The sequence below is a fragment of the Patella vulgata genome, chromosome 1, assembly GCF_932274485.2.
Source record: "Patella vulgata chromosome 1, xgPatVulg1.2, whole genome shotgun sequence".
Taxonomy (NCBI): Eukaryota; Metazoa; Mollusca; class Gastropoda; family Patellidae; genus Patella; species Patella vulgata.
Genome location: NC_065879.2, coordinates 35305581 through 35328241, shown reverse-complemented (window position 1 = coordinate 35328241; position 22661 = coordinate 35305581). Strand labels below are relative to the sequence as shown.

General features: G+C 37.0%; 1 long non-coding RNA gene across 1 annotated transcript in view; it reads right to left on the bottom strand.

Annotated features, from left to right (window-relative positions):
* Positions 1-22661, bottom strand: part of LOC126828533 (uncharacterized) — a 127721-nt gene that overhangs the window by 57457 nt on the left and 47603 nt on the right. The window contains exon 4 of the long non-coding RNA XR_008787460.1: positions 9208-9327. This is a non-coding gene — a long non-coding RNA (uncharacterized LOC126828533). The remainder of the gene's footprint in view (positions 1-9207; positions 9328-22661) is intronic.

Below are 22661 nucleotides of genomic sequence, written 5' to 3'. Positions count from 1 at the left end.
CACTGGGCTGATACGTCCTACCGAAAAAAATATGACAGTAATTGTAAATATTACCGATCTATATATAAACTTTACAAAAAGGTTTTGATTTGGATAAAGTTTCATGAAAAAAATTCACAATCATTTTTCTTACTTTGAACTTTCTCTGTTCACCGTGATTTTGTGTTTGACATTGAAATGTCACTCTACAGATTTTTTTGCACTAAGACTGCACTACTTCAACTCGACCATAGACCTACCTAAAACTGACTTATAATGAAACAACGACCATAATACACATATGCATTGCAACATTATATTCACTATATGATGGGACATGAGAGTCCCGTCGGGCCTGATGAAATGTACAATAGAAAAAGGTTGATCCTGATATTGCCAGGACGTTGACTACATGAAGTATTAGTCTTCAATGAAGTAAAAAGCAATTTTTAAAAGTAGGTCTTAAGTTTGCTTTTGAAAGTATAAATACCGGAACAGATCATTAAACATTTGGATTTTCACTCAATATATGCGACGAATCGCATGAAAAAGAACGTTGAGCAAAGAAAGTATTGGGTACCAAAAGTGTTGACTTAAGAGGGTAGAGGGGAAAGCACATATCGTTTGTGTAATACTGGATGTGGAACTGTGTTTTTAATGTTTTTAATATCAGAGTTAATATAACCTGTTCTACGTTTTAAGAAGACAAAGCATATAAATTTTAGTTTTAGGGAGGTTTCTTCACATCTAATGAACATGGACCGAACATTATTTTTATTATTCTTTAAGTGGCATTTAGTAACTGGGTAGATAAATAAACTATACACATACTCATGGAAAATAGCTACTGATTTATTTAGTATTTAGGCGACGTTTCGAAGAGTATTCTCTCAACGTTTTCATACTATTAGCTTGGAAACGTTGAGAGAATACTCTTCGAAACGTCGCCTAAATAAATCAGTAGCTGTTTTCCATAAGTATGTGTATAGTTGAACTATTTTTATTATTGCGTCCACTGGTATACTTTCTGTACTTTTAATGAATTCCCCCTTTCTCCGCCTCTGTAAGAAATCATATTTGATACAAAAATTTTAGATTCTTATCTATTTTATATCCACAAAAAGCTGTTTGATAAAAGAAAATGGGTTCGTACAGTAAAAGTATTTTAGTAGGCTACTATTTTGCAAACTAATTTTCTGAATTTATCTATCTTTAATTTCTTATCGGTTATTTTTCAAATGGGAGCCAATTTTAATTAACTTGCATGTTCACGAGTTTTATTTGAATTTTAAGATTTCGGTCTTTATATTTTTAATGGCGTAAAGAAATAATATTTATATTGTTTTTTGTTACACTTGAGTGTATTTTACTTTGATAATACACATGCATAGATAAATGCTTGTTTACGGCTGCACGACCCAAGATTAAAATAGTATGCAAAAAAAAATAAATAAATAATAACTTAACCAATCGTATACAAATATAGGCCTACAAGCATTTTTATTTTTGAAGATATTTTTTTTATTATTATTTATCAAAAAGTCACTATGACATAAACAAAATGCAGCGGTGCATGCTTTTTTTAAATCAAAGGTAATAACCACATATTGTAAGGTACATATCCCAAATATAAGGAAAATAATCTAGTTTCAAAATTACTTTACCGTGTCCTTAACTGATAAGAAGAAAACTGAAGTTTCGTATCTCAAACTTGGGTATCTCATATGAGACGTAATATAATATTATATGTTTCACTGTCCTTGTACTTTATGACTTCGGGGTCCTACATGTGTACTTTAGAAAATCGTGGGAATCATACACTAGGTTTTTGTCAACATTTTATTCATATCCAAAGTGGTGAAATTTCGACACTCATTGCGCTATAACACATTAATATATTCATAGTTCTATATCCAGCCTCATTGTTTAAAAAAAAACCTACCCGTAAACTGGGGCAACTCTAGCCCAGGGATTACATTGTCACAGGTTCAGAATCCTTCCATTTGTGTAAAACATATTTAGCGTATGCCAAAGTAACCCCTTACGTCTAAAGTTACTCTGGTTTACAGGAGAACAAAATGGGTTTAATTCATGAAAATTACTATTGAAATCCATGCTACATTTTCGCCTGACGAAGATTAACCACGAGTGTCAATTTATTAAATAGCTACAAAAATGATTTCGGAAAAAGTAACACATAACACTCTCAAGCATTAAACATAACAAAAAGCCTTTTCCGGCCCAAAATTGAACGAAGAGAAAGCATTGTCCACTGATTCGACAGTTAACCGCACTCTTAGCTTACCGCCAAGCACATGTAGGGGAGACCGGGGCACATTGAACCTAATATGTGTACATTGAACCACCACGGATATATCCTTTATATATACTATTCAAAAAAAGTAGGGGATATTTGATTTTGGGGGCATAATACTAAAATATGCAAATGACTACGAAAAAAGTCACTATAGAACCTAACAGAAGAAACATTTCCAGTTACATGTGACGCCCAAACGCACCAATAGCTACCGCATGGAATGCAGGTGATGCTTGGGATCATCATGGGGGTCCAACCCAAGATTTGCACGACTCTGACTTTGAATGTTACAGTCATTGTGGCATTGAATTCCAGGGTGGAAACATCAGTTTAATTGTTTTAGTGACCAGAAAACAAATTTTGATATGCGTCGGCTTACCCAAAATGAAAGGTTACGTGCCCTTGGCATGCTACAGATCGGCACAACACAGGCGGTTGTGGCGCGGACGATGAATGTTTCTCAGTCTGTCATAAGCAGGCTATGGTCCAGATACCGTGATACACAATCTGTACAGGACAGACCACGCTCAGGTCGGCCAAGGGCGACAACTCAAGCCCAGGATCGATTTATCCGTACCTTGGCCTTGAGAAATCGTGTCATCACAGCAAATCAGATCAGCGCTCGTCTTCAAACAGACATTGGTGTGAGAGTGAGTGGCCAGACGATTCGGAATCGACTGCATAGGGGTCACCTTCGCGCCCGACGTCCTCGCGTGATCCCTTGTTTGAGAGATCATCACATTCAGGCAAGAAGTCGTTGGTGTAGGGATCGTCAACACTGGGATAATCGACGCTGGAGCAATGTGATGTTTTCAGATGAGTCAAGGTTCACTGTTGATTTTTTGGACAGACGTAGGAGGGTGTGGCGTCGTCGAAACGAGCGCTTCCAAGACGTTAACGTCATCAGACATGATCGATTTGGGGGTGGTTCTGTTATGGTGTGGGGAGGCATCACTGTTGCTGGAAGAACGGCTTTACATGTTGTTGCAGGGCGTGTTACAGGCCAGTACTACCGGGACAACGTCTTGGCAGTCCATGTTGTGCCGTTCGCACGACGTCATGGCCGTCGTTTCATCTTCCAGGATGACAACGCAAGATGTCACAGGGCCAGGATCGTTACAGGTTACCTCCAACAACAGAACATCACCACATTACCTTGGCCAGCACTGAGTCCCGACCTCTCCCCCATCGAGCATGTCTGGGACATGCTTGGACAGAGGTTACGTCAACGTCAACAACGTCCTGCCAATGTCCAAGAACTTGCTGCTGCGTTGCAACAGGAATGGGACAATCTGGACCAAAATGACCTTAGACGTCTCATTAGGAGTATGCCACGTCGGATCAATGCTTGTTTGGCAAACAGAGGAGGATTTACCCGTTACTGACTTGGTTGTGATGCTGTGGTAACTTTGCTGTTTGACCCCGGGTATCATTTTACCCTTATAATGGTCAGTCTGTGCCTTACTTAGTCTAACGATCATTTGGAATAAATCGATGAATGTGAACTTCATTTCATTTTGTCATTTGTTTCTTCGTCAGTTTCATTAGGTGACTTTAATAACACTTAAAAATCAAATATCCCCTACTTTTTTTGAATAGTATATAATAATAGGCAACCCAAGACTACACAGACGTGAAATAACTTATTAAACCTATTTCCCCGTCAATAGACAGTAACAACATGCTGTCAATTATTTTTTAGGCAATGATTTTTTCAAAAGAGCTCTTAAAAGTGAAAATGCACTACTTCCACTTATCATTTTCCATACATGTTAACTGTTTAGTCTAGGAAATTCTTGTACTTAAAATCAGTTCATACATGTCTAATCTACAATCCAGATAAAAGGGCTTGATCCATAGAGGGCATATTTAATTTTTTTTAAATTTTGATCATGAAACTGTGATTGGGCAGATTGAACCACTGTCAATGGGGTACTTTGAACCATGGTTCAATGTAGCCCAGTGTATTATAGACTATATATCATTTGATAATTTGCTCAGCCTAGGAAATTATTGTACTTACAATCAGTTCATATTTGCAATCCAGATAAACAAGGGCTTGATCCATTTTGGATTTTTTCAAAATTTGATCATAAAACTGTGATGTGACAGATTGAATTGAACCACTGTCAATGAGGTACGTTAAACCACTGGTTCAATGTACCCCATTGCATTATAGTTTATATATAAACTTTGAAAATAAAAACAATATTAGAAGATCAATTGACCCAACTCTGTAGGCCTGTCATATAAACGGAATTAAAACTTCATGGGAGCAGTGTTCGAAACATGGCTGTGACATACAGGGGCGCAATGGGCCTCCCTGACTAAGAGTCGCTTGTTAGCAAATCAGGCTGTCCAAATTTAGACAGAATATTGGACAAATTTTGGTTTGTTTCACTGCAAAAGTTGACTGGGATCCCATTATCACCCCAAACTGCCAACTTAAGTGCAATTTATGGCGATTTGTAGGCGCCTAGGGAATCCGGACTCCTGTGGAGATTTGTTCTTAACTAAACACTGATTGTTTGCAGATTCATTAGATCACTACGAAACAAGTGACTAGGTTTGTGATCCAAATTCACATCTATGTTTAACATGGAATTTTTACCACTGTTCAACGTGCCCCATTATGTGGTTGAACCTGCCCCGACTATTTTGTACAGCGGGGTACATTGAACAATTACAGTCAAGTGGATTAAAATGTGATATACAATAGCAACTATGATATGTCTTCAAACAATACAATAAAGTAAAGAGATCTTCTAATAAAAACATTTGATATCTAAGGAGGACAACCATGTATGTGGAAAAAAATGGTTCAATGTGCCCCGCTCTCCCCTACATTTGATAAAGATCATAAATATATTACACTGACACTGTAAGCCTATGATGGTAGGGAGCCACGGTTGCCAAGTGGGTAAAGCGCTGGCTCGCTAGCCTGGAGGAAGCGGCTCTCTAGTCGTTCGGATGGTACGAAAACCCGAGGTCCCGTGTCTGGCATGTACGTAAAAGATCCCTTGGGCCTTGATGTCAACTAGTTCCATCTCCATCATTATGTACGGAACTACTGTGTACGATCATTCAAAATAAAAATAGGGTTTCAACAAAACATTAGGCCTAAGCTGTCTTAAATTGCCTAACAATCAATACATTTTTAACAGATTAAGAATTTCATTCTGGGACAATATTCTGAGGGCCGTACGGCGAGTTTTCTGCTCTAGAAATACAGCCATGCTGGTGTCTCTTTTTTGTTAAAAGACCACATGACACCAGACCCAGGAATTATATTGGTGAAAGTGGACATAGAACTTTGTGAGGGGGAATGGGTTGAAATTTAAACAAAAGCCTATGTGTTTTTTTTTGGCAATTTAACCTAGAGGGCGCCTCTAAATTAAATCTTGCTCAAAGTACATAGCACCTGTTGATTCAAAGATAGTTTTTATGAAATATCTCATTTTTAGTGAAACGTGGACATAGAACCAGTTAATCCTCAGCCCACGACTTATAGATGACTAGAGCGATAGTGATAGGGATTTCAGAAGATATCACATTTGTTTTATTACATGGCGGGAAGCGGATTGTTGAAAGCCTCAAATGGGGCCACATTCTTTAAAATCACCGCATTGATGTAGCATGCCACCCCAATAGTTGCAGGAGAGGTTTTTTATGAGGTGCAGAAAACGATTTGCAGCTGTTATTGACCTTATCTCATATTCATCCGTTTAACATCACCAATTAAAAATAGGTCCAGTATTGCCTTCAACTATGAACACACTCTAAAAGTCCTATACGTTCCCCTCACCCACGTCTCTTTTTTGTTTTACAAATAATTTCAGAATCAATAAAATGGTATCAATGATGTTTGATACCACTGAAAAATAATACATCTAAAATTGATTAAACCACATAGGGTAGTAATGAGAAATATTACATTTTGAATCCGTGTCAATGATAACGTACATTTACTCAAAATGTTTCTTCCAATGGATCATCATTTAACTTGAAAACAAGGGAAGCAGTCAGTCGATCGAAGAAAAAAGACTTTTTTTTTAAAAAAACCCAACACTTTTCAATATGACAGTAGTGGTTCGGTCATGCATTTACGTCAGAGGGTGTCATCCGTTCTTTGAAAGTAATGATTGGGCCAAATTTGAACAAAGTCCATCTAGATTTGCGGCCTGTAGGTAGAGTGTTGACAGATAAAAAGTAAAAAAACAGACCTATAAAAATATATTTTCTAAAACTGGAGGAATTTTAATTGTTTCTTTCTTTATTACCATCTTGCCTGGGTAGTCTTTTGCTGCACATTAAATGATCGAACAAGATCACCTTGAGATACAATACAAGGCTGGAATGAAGATTTACTATGCGAATGGGTATCTGAAGCATATTCAAAGGATATATGCGAGCTATTGATCACCCATAAAGAAGATATTTATCCCCCTTATAATATGACTTTTGATTTTGAATCTTCTGATGAAGAATATAAGAATAAACTAACATCTAAACATGTCTCTTGTTTACTGTTTTTTCCAGATCTTTTGAAAAGTACTGTTATAATCAATCTGATTAAAATACAGATCTATATTTCGTTTCGTTTTTTATACTTTCGATGGAATACATTACATGAATATCTGACCGGTTGTAGTGGGGGTGGCGTCAGAGGTCATACAATCGGTTTTTTACCCTATGACGTCAGACATTGATTAATCAACCAGCGTTGGCAAGAATTAGCCGTAACAGACCGTTTCATTGGCTAATCCTCCACATTAACCAGAACGCGGCTTATATAACAACTCTTCCAGATCCTAGTATTATGAAGACGAAATTTTGAACTACATCTGTGTTTTAATCAGATTGCATTATAATTTAATATTTTGAATGACGAAACTGGTACTTAACGAAAAAAAGCTAACGAAAAGCCACTTTTCAGGTCAATTTTGAATTAAGTGGTTTCTGTCCCCAAAAATACATTTTACCCCCAATACAATGGGAATCTGATACACATATTTAGAGATGTGCAGCGAAATTAAAAAGTAATGTTTTTATCAAGCTCTAAGAAAATCATCATTTAAATCAACGTGAACACATTTCCCGCCCTCCCCCTTACACACACGCACACCTGCAACCACCTACCCCACCTCGCCACAAATGAAAACAGTTGAACAGGGGCATCATAAACACTTAGAGATGGACAGTCCTAGTAATATATGTTTTATTAATATTTAACATGATCATTTGTGTCAACATGATCACATTTTCCCCCAATTGTAGACATTGGACCCACATATCTCGAAAACGCCCCCCCCCCCCCCTCAAACGCTTGATCACCAAGCAGATTTGGAATCTAAGTACAACTTCGTCTCATAAATTCACAGCTCAGGTGGCGATTCCCCTCCTTCAGCCACCGGACTAATAGTTATAAGATAGTATAAGAATGGAGACATTATGGACTCGAGCGTCATAGATGCAACAACTGTTTAGATAGCGACTTATAATAACTGAGCTTTTAATTTTTTGGGACAGGCCTGGGGTGACTTGTCTCTCGAGGATGCTTACTTGATGTCATGGAAATAATGGATGTAGCAGTTTCATTTTATTCAACTGTATGGGAAGCCCACGGTGTAATAATTTTTGTTTTGGAAGTTTACATGCCAAATGACATTCCATTTATGGCTTAGTTTTAAATATGAGATAGTATTGTTCTTTTATGTTAATGGGTTTTTTTATGTATCATATTGTACAACAAGTTAAATTTGAGCAATTATGAATCTTAAATTTACAAATACTTTTTTTCGGGTGATTTGAAGTACCAATCTAAGGGGGAATAGGTTTCTACAAAAAGTATAAACGGTTCCTATAAAAAGGTATAAAAGGTTTAGATTTTTCTTGTACATTAGTTAGGCAAATGTCAGCCATCTTTGATTTACCAGATTTTACCGCTTTGAGGCAACCTCCGAGCTAGCTCATTAGTTCAGGTCTCTATTGACTGAATAATCCCGGCTCTATTGTTTTCTGGATTTTCATAAATCGTGCTGTTTACTTGATAGGAACCGGTCCAACACGACCTAATTGTGCACGTTTAAATACGTTTACCAACAGCAGAGAGCAGAAAATTTCCACAATAATATTAATATGTACCAGAATTTGGCGATCTTGTTTCGTAATGCTTAGCAATGATGTCCAGAATATTAATTAACTACAATTTTAACTCACAGACTTCGCCTATTCATACCCACACGTTGTCTTTGTACGTGTGTTTACAAAATAACAAAAAAAAAGTTTCCCGAATAACCAAAATATTTCTAACGAAATCTTCATCAGATTCCACTGACACTTATTTTCTGTTATCCGTTATTATTATTTTATTATCTATTTTATCTATACACTATTATTGGGTAAATTTACATGATTTACATTATTATTTTCAAATACGGATTGGTACGGTAATACGTACGTTGCAATCCCTGAGTGACATTTAGACGGTTAAACAAAACAAAAAGCGTTAGATGCCTCGCCGAATGTCTGTTAATAAAAATGAATTGTCTTTAAGACAGACTATTTACAAGAAAGGGATAATGTCGGAATGAAATGAAAAGAAAGTAATGTAAACTTTAGATTGATCGATCTTAATAAGTGTCGATCTAATATACTTTTTCTATAATACTACTATGAATGTCTATTGTCTGATATTTTATTATAACTGTTATTATGAAATATTGGGCCTTTACGAAATGCAAAAACAGATACAGCAGTTTCGGGCCCATTTATTTTTTTTAACTCTAACGTTGACGTTGCCCTATGATATTGTGAGAGTGTAGACACGAGATCGATTCAGTTTAGCAGTATAACTGCAAATATGCGTTTGGCAGTTTCAAAACATTAAATAATATTTTATTCATACTCACTTTCACATGTTGTCCCCGTGAACCCTTCTGAGCAGTCGCAGGTAAACCCATTATCTGTTTGCCTACATGTTCCCGAATTCCGACAAGGACCCGAGTCACATGGATTAACACTAACAGGAGCTGTAAACAGAAATATAGTTTTTAATATTATGCATGTGTATAAACTGTCATAATAGTTGTAAAAATAACTTGGATAAGAGCTAACTACTATCATTCAATATAAATAATATACATTTTTAATTTACAAGGATTTTCATTTACATGGTTTAACTTACGTAACTGGAGCTGTAAAAATAAATATAGATTTTATATTGTTCGTGTATTTAAACTCTCATAATAGTTTTTCAGAAATGTAAAAATAACTTGGATAATCACTAGCCTTCAATATATTGTTTTTCGACGTTCTATTTACATAGATGTAAACATTTATAAGAGATTATTTCTAAATTAACGAGAATATATTTTTGCTAGAAACAAGAAATTGTAGACGTATTTTGTACGGATAGCATGTAGATAAATTAAAATGCAAACCCTAACCCTAGCTTCTGTCAATTATGAGCTGTCAATGACATATAGAGGTTTGGTGTTGCCCGGGGCCATCCCCTTGGTCGTTTTCAACTAAGACTATAGAAAACGACAAAGTACTTTAAATAAAGTACAGATTTTCCGGCGTGGTTCCCCCTTGTCAGTGATGCAGGACGGAGGGCCTGACAAGGATAGCTGTCTAGTCATTCGGATGAGACGAAAAACCGAGGTCCCGTGTACACATTGGCGTGCACGTAAAAGATCCCTTGACAGTTGGAATTCGATATAAGAGTAGGCCGTAGTGCCGCTGTCCGGGCAAAATTACCCTCATAGCACATTGTGTGGCGTATGCCCGTCTTCATTAGCCCAGTCCGGAGCAAAACAGTAGGACGTTAAACCCCATTTCATTTCATTTAAATCAAGTAGGTCAGTACGTACACCAGAGATAAAATCGAGCATTTCAAACTAAAAAATAAACTATGTTTTAATTTCACCCTTTGTTTGGATTCAACCCCATAATGGATGCCCGGGGGTGTCGCTCCCTCTGCCCCACTGCGGGCTGCAAACCTTGGACGTGCACCTTGTTTCTTTACTTAATAGTGGTATCTCATGTGTACAGTCACATTAAAGGACACATAGGGAATTATATTGTGGTCAGCTATGTCAGTCGTCTGTTAACGTAATGCAAGCCAGCGATCTTGAAACATTAGAATTCTAATTTTTCTTTATTCACATAGAGACAAATGAAAATAAGCAGTGGTTTATCAGGCCTTTAAATTACGGAATAATATTTTAAAATAATATTGTTTATATTAATAAAACACTTATGAAGCTGTGTTGCTTTAACAAAGTCTTTTTTAAGCCTACAGATTAGAAACCCAATTTCGCACAACTGTTTTTAAGGCCAGATGGAAATCGTCATAAATGTCAAGTAAATGCTATGGTTATAGCCCAAATTCCGAACTTCACATATAATTACATATTAGAGAAAATGCCTTCATTTCTTGACAAAAAAAGTGTATTGGTTACATTTGGATTTAAACAACAATACCCACAACATGGGAAGGCAATGAATTTTGGAAATCCATTAACAGTACAAGGAGTTTCTCCTTTATCTCAGCAATTATTGATAACAGAATCTACTTTAAACAATATGTCAATCAATAAAATGAATAAGATTGAACAGCGCACAAGGGCCTAGAACAATAGTCTCCTTTTTTCAGATAGGATTTGGGGCTAAAGTTCTCATAACAAAAATTGAATAATACTGAAAGGAAGTGTCAATTGTATTGAATACAACAGATATCAATTGGAGTGTAATGTCGTATTGTTACGCACAAACCGGGTAATGAAGGCAAGCATACGGCATGCATTATGCTAATGGGAGAAATTTGGACATATTTCGAATTCTAACCGTCAAGATTTCTGTTAAGTGCACTCTAACGTGTGGACGGTACCTTGGTTTTACGCCCCATTCGGTCGCTACCCTTGCAAAGCCCCCCGTCTTGCACCACTGACACGGTCATATAGTCAGTGCCTTACTCACTGGGTCACCGCGGCTCCTTTGCACTTGCATGGAAACAGGAATATAAGTTGTACATGTATAATTATTTAAGGGAGCTGCAGCGCCTAAGTGAATAACATTCTGGCTCACTAACCATGATATCTCGGTTCGCTTCTGGTGTTGGCCGAAACAATTCCGTGGGAATATTCCGGCGCGATTCATCTTTGAGGTTCAAATCACCCGCCAATTCACTAGGCCGCATAACATCGCGGTTATTTCGGCCTCGCCCGAGTAAGCCGTTTAAATGACGTCATCGGTAACCAGAATACACCCGTGAAGGCTCAGTAGTGCGGCGCTATTAATCGAACGCACCCCTCATAACACTGCGAAATAATAAATTAATTGCACCCGTTTGTGTCCCGTTTATGATTGAAATTAATCGGAAATAGTTTAAAATTTTCTCATCTATTCTATACTGATCCGAAATTGTAGTTAGGTGGAACATGTAGCAAAATATTTACGCTAGAAATTCTGGCTGCGTGCCTATTTCTTTAGCAGCGCTATTTACCAGTAGATTCATTTTATTTGTACATCTTTGACTTCGTGGGATGTAAATATACACGATGTTGTAGAATACCAACTTGTATGTAGACATCAGGCGCGGAATCAAGGGGGCGCCAAGTAAGGGCCCCTACGGTTCACACAATCATTAACAAGTATGTCATGACCTTTATGTCAACTTGCATACAACTGCTTTGCGTCGAGATAACGATCGGCGCGAACAAGTATATAGGCAATACGAGCTGTGTTCTACTGGGGCGCTCAGTGTTCTTTTATGCATTGAACAATATCCTTCCCCCACCCCCTTGCATTTCACAGCTTCTAGATTTACTGGAAAATTATAAATTTATTTCTATAAGGGTTACATCAGATGTTTCTTGTCAACATAAGTCAGGGAACAACAATTGCAAACCATACGAAATTATATGAAATCGAGAAAGTTTGGACGGACTGTGGCACTACTCGCTACACTTATTTCAAATTCCAACTGTCAAGGGTTCTTAATGCTACAAGTTTATGAAAGTCACAAAGAAATATTTTAAAATATGAAAGGCCTGAATGGGTTGTAAATAGCTCAATTTTACACCGTTTTTCACATTTAAATCGAAATGGCGCAAAAATGAAATCGAAATTAAAAAAACGGCTTCCGACATTTTTTACGCCTTTACATGGCGCAACTTCTTACTTTTTACTTATTTTTAAAAAAATAATATTTACTTTCGAAAAGACGTTCCTAACCGCCAAAATTGTAGTTTTGGTCAAAATTACGTCATTTCCGCTGCTGACAGAAAACTTTATCGGTAATACAAAAAGTTGAGACTTTGCACCATTGAGCATATGAACTTTGTTTTATACAAATCGAGCAATAAATAATTAACCTAGAACCCATAAACTGAATTAGCCAATAGCGGCCAAGGTGAATTACATGCTCAAATTACATGACCCTTTAATTATAGGTAAAGCGCTATAAAAAATATTAATAAATAAACAAGTCTTTTGTCAAAATTAAAATTTTCAAAATTTGGCGCCTAATATCTTCGAAGATTAATCGAAAACCAAAAATCTAAACAATCGTAGCTATTTGCCGTGAGTCAGGCTATGTCAAAATGTATCAAATGTTAAAATCCGACAATTATTGTTGATATTACGGCAATATTTCAAAAAACGAAAACTTCGGTGATTTCGGACATTTCGCATTGTCACAGAAAGTTCGAAATAGCTTTAATGTCTAAGTCACACCCACTTTCCCAGTCAAACCGAAGACTTCGCGTTGATCCGACAAATAGTTTCTGAGATATACTCAAGTGGAAAAAAAAAAAATAATAATAAGAATAATAATAATCTTAACAAAAACAATAGTGTTTCACACTGACGCAGTGTGAAACCCTAATAATCTTAACAAAAACAATAGTGTTTCACACAAGCTACGCAGTGTGAAACCCTAATAATAATCCGAACGAAAACAATAGTGTTTCACACTGGCTACGCAGTGTGAAACCCTAATAAGAACTAGAACTGCGAAGCAGTAATGACGGGTTTCACCGGTGCCACGTTACCCTTGAACTTATGTCACTCCCGGTGCCACGTTATCCTTGAACTTATGTCACTTCCCGTATCAATGAAACCGTTAAACAGATTTCCACATAAGCATTGCACAAATAGATGCAGAATCAAGCAAATCTAGCAATATCAATTGCATCTATACATATGTTACGATGTGTTACATATGTCAAAAAAGTGATCCTGACAAAATTTGTTACTAATTACCGATAAGTTAGCTAACTTTATAATAGGAAATTAAAATGGGAAAAAAATCTGTAAAAGTCATCCTGACAAAATTGGTTATTTCTGAACAAGGGAAGATGCTAGAAGCCATTTTTGGACATCTATATGATCATATTGATCCAATTTATATGTCCATTGGAATCAAATATCATAATGCTAAACCAATAATAAATATAACTCACTTCAAAATTTGAAAGCTAAAAATACAGTTTTTGTCCAAATGACATTACTTCCGGTGATAATGAAAATGTTAAATTAGTTCTATGAAATCATGGCATAAGGCGTCACATGGTGAAAATTGTATGAAAATCGAATAATAATTTACACTTTTATAGACCAAAAACCTTGAAAAGTAACTTGAAGAAAATCGTCTATTTCTCTGCAACCGTACAAGTTAGAAACGTTTATATGGTATCTGTATGATCGTATGGGTTCATTCTATTTGTTTTTTTGGAATCAAATATCACAATTTTAAAAACATTACAGATCAGACTCATTCGAATAAAATATTGACCAAATGACGTCATTTCCGGTGATAGAAAGATGTTGTATTGGCTTGACCTAGTCTAAATTGGCATAAGGCATCAAATGGTAAAAACAAATTGAAAATCGAATGATACTTGACTCTTTTACAGGCAAAATAATTTAAAACATGACACATGCAAAAATTGCCTATTTCTCGGCAACCGCTCACATTACAAACTAATTTTGACATACATTCTCTTCGTATGGATTATTGCTAAATATACAAGCATGCTCAATCGGATATTATTATTTTCAGGTATATTATCACCATTGGTCGAAAACGTCAGAACGAGTGAAATAGCGACGATTCTCGAGTGAGAAAACGGTCTGTCATTTTTCGTTACCGCCGCCAAAATGCCCTAAATTGAACAACGAGTCGGATTGTAGGAATCTCTTACAAATGAAATTTCTATCATTCTATCAGGGATTCGGATTCCGATACAGTTACGGTACCTGACCAGCGCTGCCAGGCAGGATACGCCCACATTTTCGAGAGATGGATAGAGAATAAGCTAACAAGAAAGTGATTTTTCCTACAATCAAGGGCCATAAATCAGGAAATTACAATTCGATATGCGCGAATATCGAAAGGAACTGAGATCTTTGTGTTATAAACTTATATTTCAAGTTTCAACAAAATCGGATAAAAATTGTGACCTCTATAGGGTCCACAACCTTGATATACCTTTTCATAACGCGACAACACGACAGTATTGACACAATCATACGACACTTACTCTGTCGTAACATCGTGTTAGTTTTGTCGTAACGTCGAGATGTCGGCTTAGTCTCTTTCTCCAAGTCACAAAAATACAACTGTACTCATTACATCATATAAGTAGCAGATTAGATAAATATAAACAAGACTCGTCCAAAAGAGATAATAGGAACACTTTGATTAATTATTTGTTTTCTCCAAATAATGAAACATTTTGCGCCCAAAAGTCAATTATATTTGGTATTACTATTATATTCAAAAATCTAGAATTACAATAGCAGGGCCAAAGTAAATTAGCTATGTCATTTCCTTGAATTAGAAGTGGTGTCGGGAGGTATCGAACAAGTTAGCATACATTGCCTTGTGTACGACACCCAACAATACTTCGTGGGCTGAGGATTAACTGGTTCTATGTCCACTTTTTGTCAAACTGAGAAAATGGGTGTGAAGTTTTGCATCGCTGTATTTTGAAACTCATTGAATTTTTACCAAATTTTCACTGTTGTGGAAGCTGACAATATAAGCAGCTGACAGGGTGTGTGGTGGTTTTTAATGCAGTGGTATCCGATCTAGTCAAACCGAAATACTATAAATGGAGATGGGACTTTGTGACTTACAAAATTTTATGAATTTATCAGGCACAAAGTTCTGAATTTATCAGGCACAAATTTCTATCTAGGAGATAGAACCTTGTGTCTCAAGACGATCCGAATCACATAGTTCTATATCCAGCCTCATTGTTTAAAAAAAACCTACCCGTAAACTGGGGCAACTCTAGCCCAGGGATTACATTGTCACAGGTTCAGAATCCTTCCATTTGTGTAAAACATATTTAGCGTATGCCAAAGTAACCCCTTACGTCTAAAGTTACTCTGGTTTACAGGAGAACAAAATGGGTTTAATTCATGAAAATTACTATTGAAATCCATAATACATTTTCGCCTGACGAAGATTAACCACGAGTGTCAATTTATTAAATAGCTACAAAAATGATTTCGGAAAAAGTAACACATAACACTCTCAAGCATTAAACATAACAAAAAGCCTTTTCCGGCCCAAAATTGAACGAAGAGAAAGCATTGTCCACTGATTCGACAGTTAACCGCACTCTTAGCTTACCGCCAAGCACATGTAGGGGAGACCGGGGCACATTGAACCTAATATGTGTACATTGAACCACCACGGATATATCCTTTATATATACTAGGGGATATTTGATTTTGGGGGCATAATACTAAAATATGCAAATGACTACGAAAAAAGTCACTATAGAACCTAACAGAAGAAACATTTCCAGTTACATGTGACGCCCAAACGCACCAATAGCTACCGCATGGAATGCAGGTGATGCTTGGGATCATCATGGGGGTCCAACCCAAGATTTGCACGACTCTGACTTTGAATGTTACAGTCATTGTGGCATTGAATTCCAGGGTGGAAACAGTGACCAGAAAACAAATTTTGATATGCGTCGGCTTACCCAAAATGAAAGGTTACGTGCCCTTGGCATGCTACAGATCGGCACAACACAGGCGGTTGTGGCGCGGACGATGAATGTTTCTCAGTCTGTCATAAGCAGGCTATGGTCCAGATACCGTGATACACAATCTGTACAGGACAGACCACGCTCAGGTCGGCCAAGGGCGACAACTCAAGCCCAGGATCGATTTATCCGTACCTTGGCCTTGAGAAATCGTGTCATCACAGCAAATCAGATCAGCGCTCGTCTTCAAACGGACATTGGTGTGAGAGTGAGTGGCCAGACGATTCGGAATCGACTGCATAGGGGTCACCTTCGCGCCCGACGTCCTCGCGTGATCCCTTGTTTGAGAGATCATCACATTCAGGCAAGACGTCGTTGGTGTAGGGATCGTCAACACTGGGATAATCGACGCTGGAGCAATGTGATGTTTTCAGATGAGTCAAGGTTCACTGTTGATTTTTTGGACAGGCGTAGGAGGGTGTGGCGTCGTCGAAACGAGCGCTTCCAAGACGTTAACGTCATCAGACATGATCGATTTGGGGGTGGTTCTGTTATGGTGTGGGGAGGCATCACTGTTGCTGGAAGAACGGCTTTACATGTTGTTGCAGGGCGTGTTACAGGCCAGTACTACCGGGACAACATCTTGGCAGTCCATGTTGTGCCGTTCGCACGACGTCATGGCCGCCGTTTCATCTTCCAGGATGACAACGCAAGATGTCACAGGGCCAGGATCGTTACAGGTTACCTCCAACAACAGAACATCACCACATTACCTTGGCCAGCACTGAGTCCCGACCTCTCCCCCATCGAGCATGTCTGGGACATGCTTGGACAGAGGTTACGTCAACGTCAACAACGTCCTGCCAATGTCCAAGAACTTGCTGCTGCGTTGCAACAGGAATGGGACAATCTGGACCAAAATGACCTTAGACGTCTCATTAGGAGTATGCCACGTCGGATCAATGCTTGTTTGGCAAACAGAGGAGGATTTACCCGTTACTGACTTGGTTGTGATGCTGTGGTAACTTTGCTGTTTGACCCCGGGTATCATTTTACCCTTATAATGGTCAGTCTGTGCCTTACTTAGTCTAACGATCATTTGGAATAAATCGATGAATGTGAACTTCATTTCATTTTGTCATTTGTTTCTTCGTCAGTTTCATTAGGTGACTTTAATAACACTTAAAAATCAAATATCCCCTACTTTTTTTGAATAGTATATAATAATAGGCAACCCAAGACTACACAGACGTGAAATAACTTATTAAACCTATTTCCCCGTCAATAGACAGTAACAACATGCTGTCAATTATTTTTTAGGCAATGATTTTTTCAAAAGAGCTCTTAAAAGTGAAAATGCACTACTTCCACTTATCATTTTCCATACATGTTAACTGTTTAGTCTAGGAAATTCTTGTACTTAAAATCAGTTCATACATGTCTAATCTACAATCCAGATAAAAGGGCTTGATCCATAGAGGGCATATTTAATTTTTTTTAAATTTTGATCATGAAACTGTGATTGGGCAGATTGAACCACTGTCAATGGGGTACTTTGAACCATGGTTCAATGTAGCCCAGTGTATTATAGACTATATATCATTTGATAATTTGCTCAGCCTAGGAAATTATTGTACTTACAATCAGTTCATATTTGCAATCCAGATAAACAAGGGCTTGATCCATTTTGGATTTTTTCAAAATTTGATCATAAAACTGTGATGTGACAGATTGAATTGAACCACTGTCAATGAGGTACGTTAAACCACTGATTCAATGTACCCCATTGCATTATAGTTTATATATAAACTTTGAAAATAAAAACAATATTAGAAGATCAATTGACCCAACTCTGTAGGCCTGTCATATAAACGGAATTAAAACTTCATGGGAGCAGTGTTCGAAACATGGCTGTGACATACAGGGGCGCAATGGGCCTCCCTGACTAAGAGTCGCTTGTCAGCAAATCAGGCTGTCCAAATTTAGACAGAATATTGGACAAATTTTGGTTTGTTTCACTGCAAAAGTTGACTGGGATCCCATTATCACCCCAAACTGCCAACTTAAGTGCAATTTATGGCGATTTGTAGGCGCCTAGGGAATCCGGACTCCTGTGGAGATTTGTTCTTAACTAAACACTGATTGTTTGCAGATTCATTAGATCACTACGAAACAAGTGACTAGGTTTGTGATCCAAATTCACATCTATGTTTAACATGGAATTTTTACCACTGTTCAACGTGCCCCATTATGTGGTTGAACCTGCCCCGACTATTTTGTACAGCGGGGTACATTGAACAATTACAGTCAAGTGGATTAAAATGTGATATACAATAGCAACTATGATATGTCTTCAAACAATACAATAAAGTAAAGAGATCTTCTAATAAAAACATTTTATTTCTAAGGAGGACAACCATGTATGTGGAAAAAAATGGTTCAATGTGCCCCGCTCTCCCCTACATTTGATAAAGATCATAAATATATTACACTGACACTGTAAGCCTATGATGGTAGGGAGCCACGGTTGCCAAGTGGGTAAAGCGCTGGCTCGCTAGCCTGGAGGAAGCGGCTCTCTAGTCGTTCGAATGGTACGAAAACCCGAGGTCCCGTGTCTGGCATGTACGTAAAAGATCCCTTGGGCCTTGATGTCAACTAGTTCCATCTCCATCATTATGTACGGAACTACTGTGTACGATCATTCAAAATAAAAATAGGGTTTCAACAAAACATTAGGCCTAAGCTGTCTTAAATTGCCTAACAATCAATACATTTTTAACAGATTAAGAATTTCATTCTGGGACAATATTCTGAGGGCCGTACGGCGAGTTTTCTGCTCTAGAAATACAGCCATGCTGGTGTCTCTTTTTTGTTAAAAGACCACATGACACCAGACCCAGGAATTATATTGGTGAAAGTGGACATAGAACTCTGTGAGGGGGAATGGATTGAAATTTAAACAAAAGCCTATGTGGTTTTTTTTGGCAATTTAACCTAGAGGGCGCCTCTAAATTAAATCTTGCTCAAAGTACATAGCACCTGTTGATTCAAAGATAGTTTTTATGAAATATCTCATTTTTAGTGAAACGTGGACATAGAACCAGTTAATCCTCAGCCCACGACTTATAGATGACTAGAGCGATAGTGATAGGGATTTCAGAAGATATCACATTTGTTTTATTACATGGCGGGAAGCGGATTGTTGAAAGCCTCAAATGGGGCCACATTCTTTAAAATCACCGCATTGATGTAGCATGCCACCCCAATAGTTGCAGGAGAGGTTTTTTATGAGGTGCAGAAAACGATTTGCAGCTGTTATTGACCTTATCTCATATTCATCCGTTTAACATCACCAATTAAAAATAGGTCCAGTATTGCCTTCAACTATGAACACACTCTAAAAGTCCTATACGTTCCCCTCACCCACGTCTCTTTTTTGTTTTACAAATAATTTCAGAATCAATAAAATGGTATCAATGATGTTTGATACCACTGAAAAATAATACATCTAAAATTGATTAAACCACATAGGGTAGTAATGAGAAATATTACATTTTGAATCCGTGTCAATGATAACGTACATTTACTCAAAATGTTTCTTCCAATGGATCATCATTTAACTTGAAAACAAGGGAAGCAGTCAGTCGATCGAAGAAAAAAGACTTTTTTTTAAAAAAAAAAACAACACTTTTCAATATGACAGTAGTGGTTCGGTCATGCATTTACGTCAGAGGGTGTCATCCGTTCTTTGAAAGTAATGATTGGGCCAAATTTGAACAAAGTCCATCTAGATATGCGGCCTGTAGGTAGAGTGTTGACAGATAAAAAGTAAAAAAACAGACCTATAAAAATATATTTTCTAAAACTGGAGGAATTTTAATTGTTTCTTTCTTTATTACCATCTTGCCTGGGTAGTCTTTTGCTGCACATTAAATGATCGAACAAGATCACCTTGAGATACAATACAAGGCTGGAATGAAGATTTACTATGCGAATGGGTATCTGAAGCATATTCAAAGGATATATGCGAGCTATTGATCACCCATAAAGAAGATATTTATCCCCCTTATAATATGACTTTTGATTTTGAATCTTCTGATGAAGAATATTAGAATAAACTAACATCTAAACATGTCTCTTGTTTACTGTTTTTTCCAGATCTTTTGAAAAGTACTGTTATAATCAATCTGATTAAAATACAGATCTATATTTCGTTTCGTTTTTTATACTTTCGATGGAATACATTACATGAATATCTGACCGGTTGTAGTGGGGGTGGCGTCAGAGGTCATACAATCGGTTTTTTACCCTATGACGTCAGACATTGATTAATCAACCAGCGTTGGCAAGAATTAGCCGTAACAGACCGTTTCATTGGCTAATCCTCCACATTAACCAGAACGCGGCTTATATAACAACTCTTCCAGATCCTAGTATTATGAAGACGAAATTTTGAACTACATCTGTGTTTTAATCAGATTGCATTATAATTTAATATTTTGAATGACGAAACTGGTACTTAACGAAAAAAAGCTAACGAAAAGCCACTTTTCAGGTCAATTTTGAATTAAGTGGTTTCTGTCCCCAAAAATACATTTTACCCCCAATACAATGGGAATCTGATACACATATTTAGAGATGTGCAGCGAAATTAAAAAGTAATGTTTTTATCAAGCTCTAAGAAAATCATCATTTAAATCAACGTGAACACATTTCCCGCCCTCCCCCTTACACACACGCACACCTGCAACCACCTACCCCACCTCGCCACAAATGAAAACAGTTGAACAGGGGCATCATAAACACCTAGTAATATATGTTTTATTAATATTAAACATGATCATTTGTGTCAACATGATCACATTTTCCCCCAATTGTAGACATTGGACCCACATATCTCGAAAACGCCCCCCCCCCCCCCTCAAACGCTTGATCACCAAGCAGATTTGGAATCTAAGTACAACTTCGTCTCATAAATTCACAGCTCAGGTGGCGATTCCCCTCCTTCAGCCACCGGACTAATAGTTATAAGATAGTATAAGAATGGAGACATTATGGACTCGAGCGTCATAGATGCAACAACTGTTTAGATAGCGACTTATAATAACTGAGCTTTTAATTTTTTGGGACAGGCCTGGGGTGACTTGTCTCTCGAGGATGCTTACTTGATGTCATGGAAATAATGGATGTAGCAGTTTCATTTTATTCAACTGTATGGGAAGCCCACGGTGTAATAATTTTTGTTTTGGAAGTTTACATGCCAAATGACATTCCATTTATGGCTTAGTTTTAAATATGAGATAGTATTGTTCTTTTATGTTAATGGGTTTTTTTATGTATCATATTGTACAACAAGTTAAATTTGAGCAATTATGAATCTTAAATTTACAAATACTTTTTTTCGGGTGATTTGAAGTACCAATCTAAGGGGGAATAGGTTTCTACAAAAAGTATAAACGGTTCCTATAAAAAGGTATAAAAGGTTTAGATTTTTCTTGTACATTAGTTAGGCAAATGTCAGCCATCTTTGATTTACCAGATTTTACCGCTTTGAGGCAACCTCCGAGCTAGCTCATTAGTTCAGGTCTCTATTGACTGAATAATCCCGGCTCTATTGTTTTCTGGATTTTCATAAATCGTGCTGTTTACTTGATAGGAACCGGTCCAACACGACCTAATTGTGCACTTTTAAATACGTTTACCAACAGCAGAGAGCAGAAAATTTCCACAATAATATTAATATGTACCAGAATTTGGCGATCTTGTTTCGTAATGCTTAGCAATGATGTCCAGAATATTAATTAACTACAATTTTAACTCACAGACTTCGCCTATTCATACCCACACGTTGTCTTTGTACGTGTGTTTACAAAATAACAAAAAAAAAGTTTCCCGAATAACCAAAATATTTCTAACGAAATCTTCATCAGATTCCACTGACACTTATTTTCTGTTATCCGTTATTATTATTTTATTATCTATTTTATCTATACACTATTATTGGGTAAATTTACATGATTTACATTATTATTTTCAAATACGGATTGGTACGGTAATACGTACGTTGCAATCCCTGAGTGACATTTAGACGGTTAAACAAAACAAAAAGCGTTAGATGCCTCGCCGAATGTCTGTTAATAAAAATGAATTGTCTTTAAGACAGACTATTTACAAGAAAGGGATAATGTCGGAATGAAATGAAAAGAAAGTAATGTAAACTTTAGATTGATCGATCTTAATAAGTGTCGATCTAATATACTTTTTCTATAATACTACTATGAATGTCTATTGTCTGATATTTTATTATAACTGTTATTATGAAATATTGGGCCTTTACGAAATGCAAAAACAGA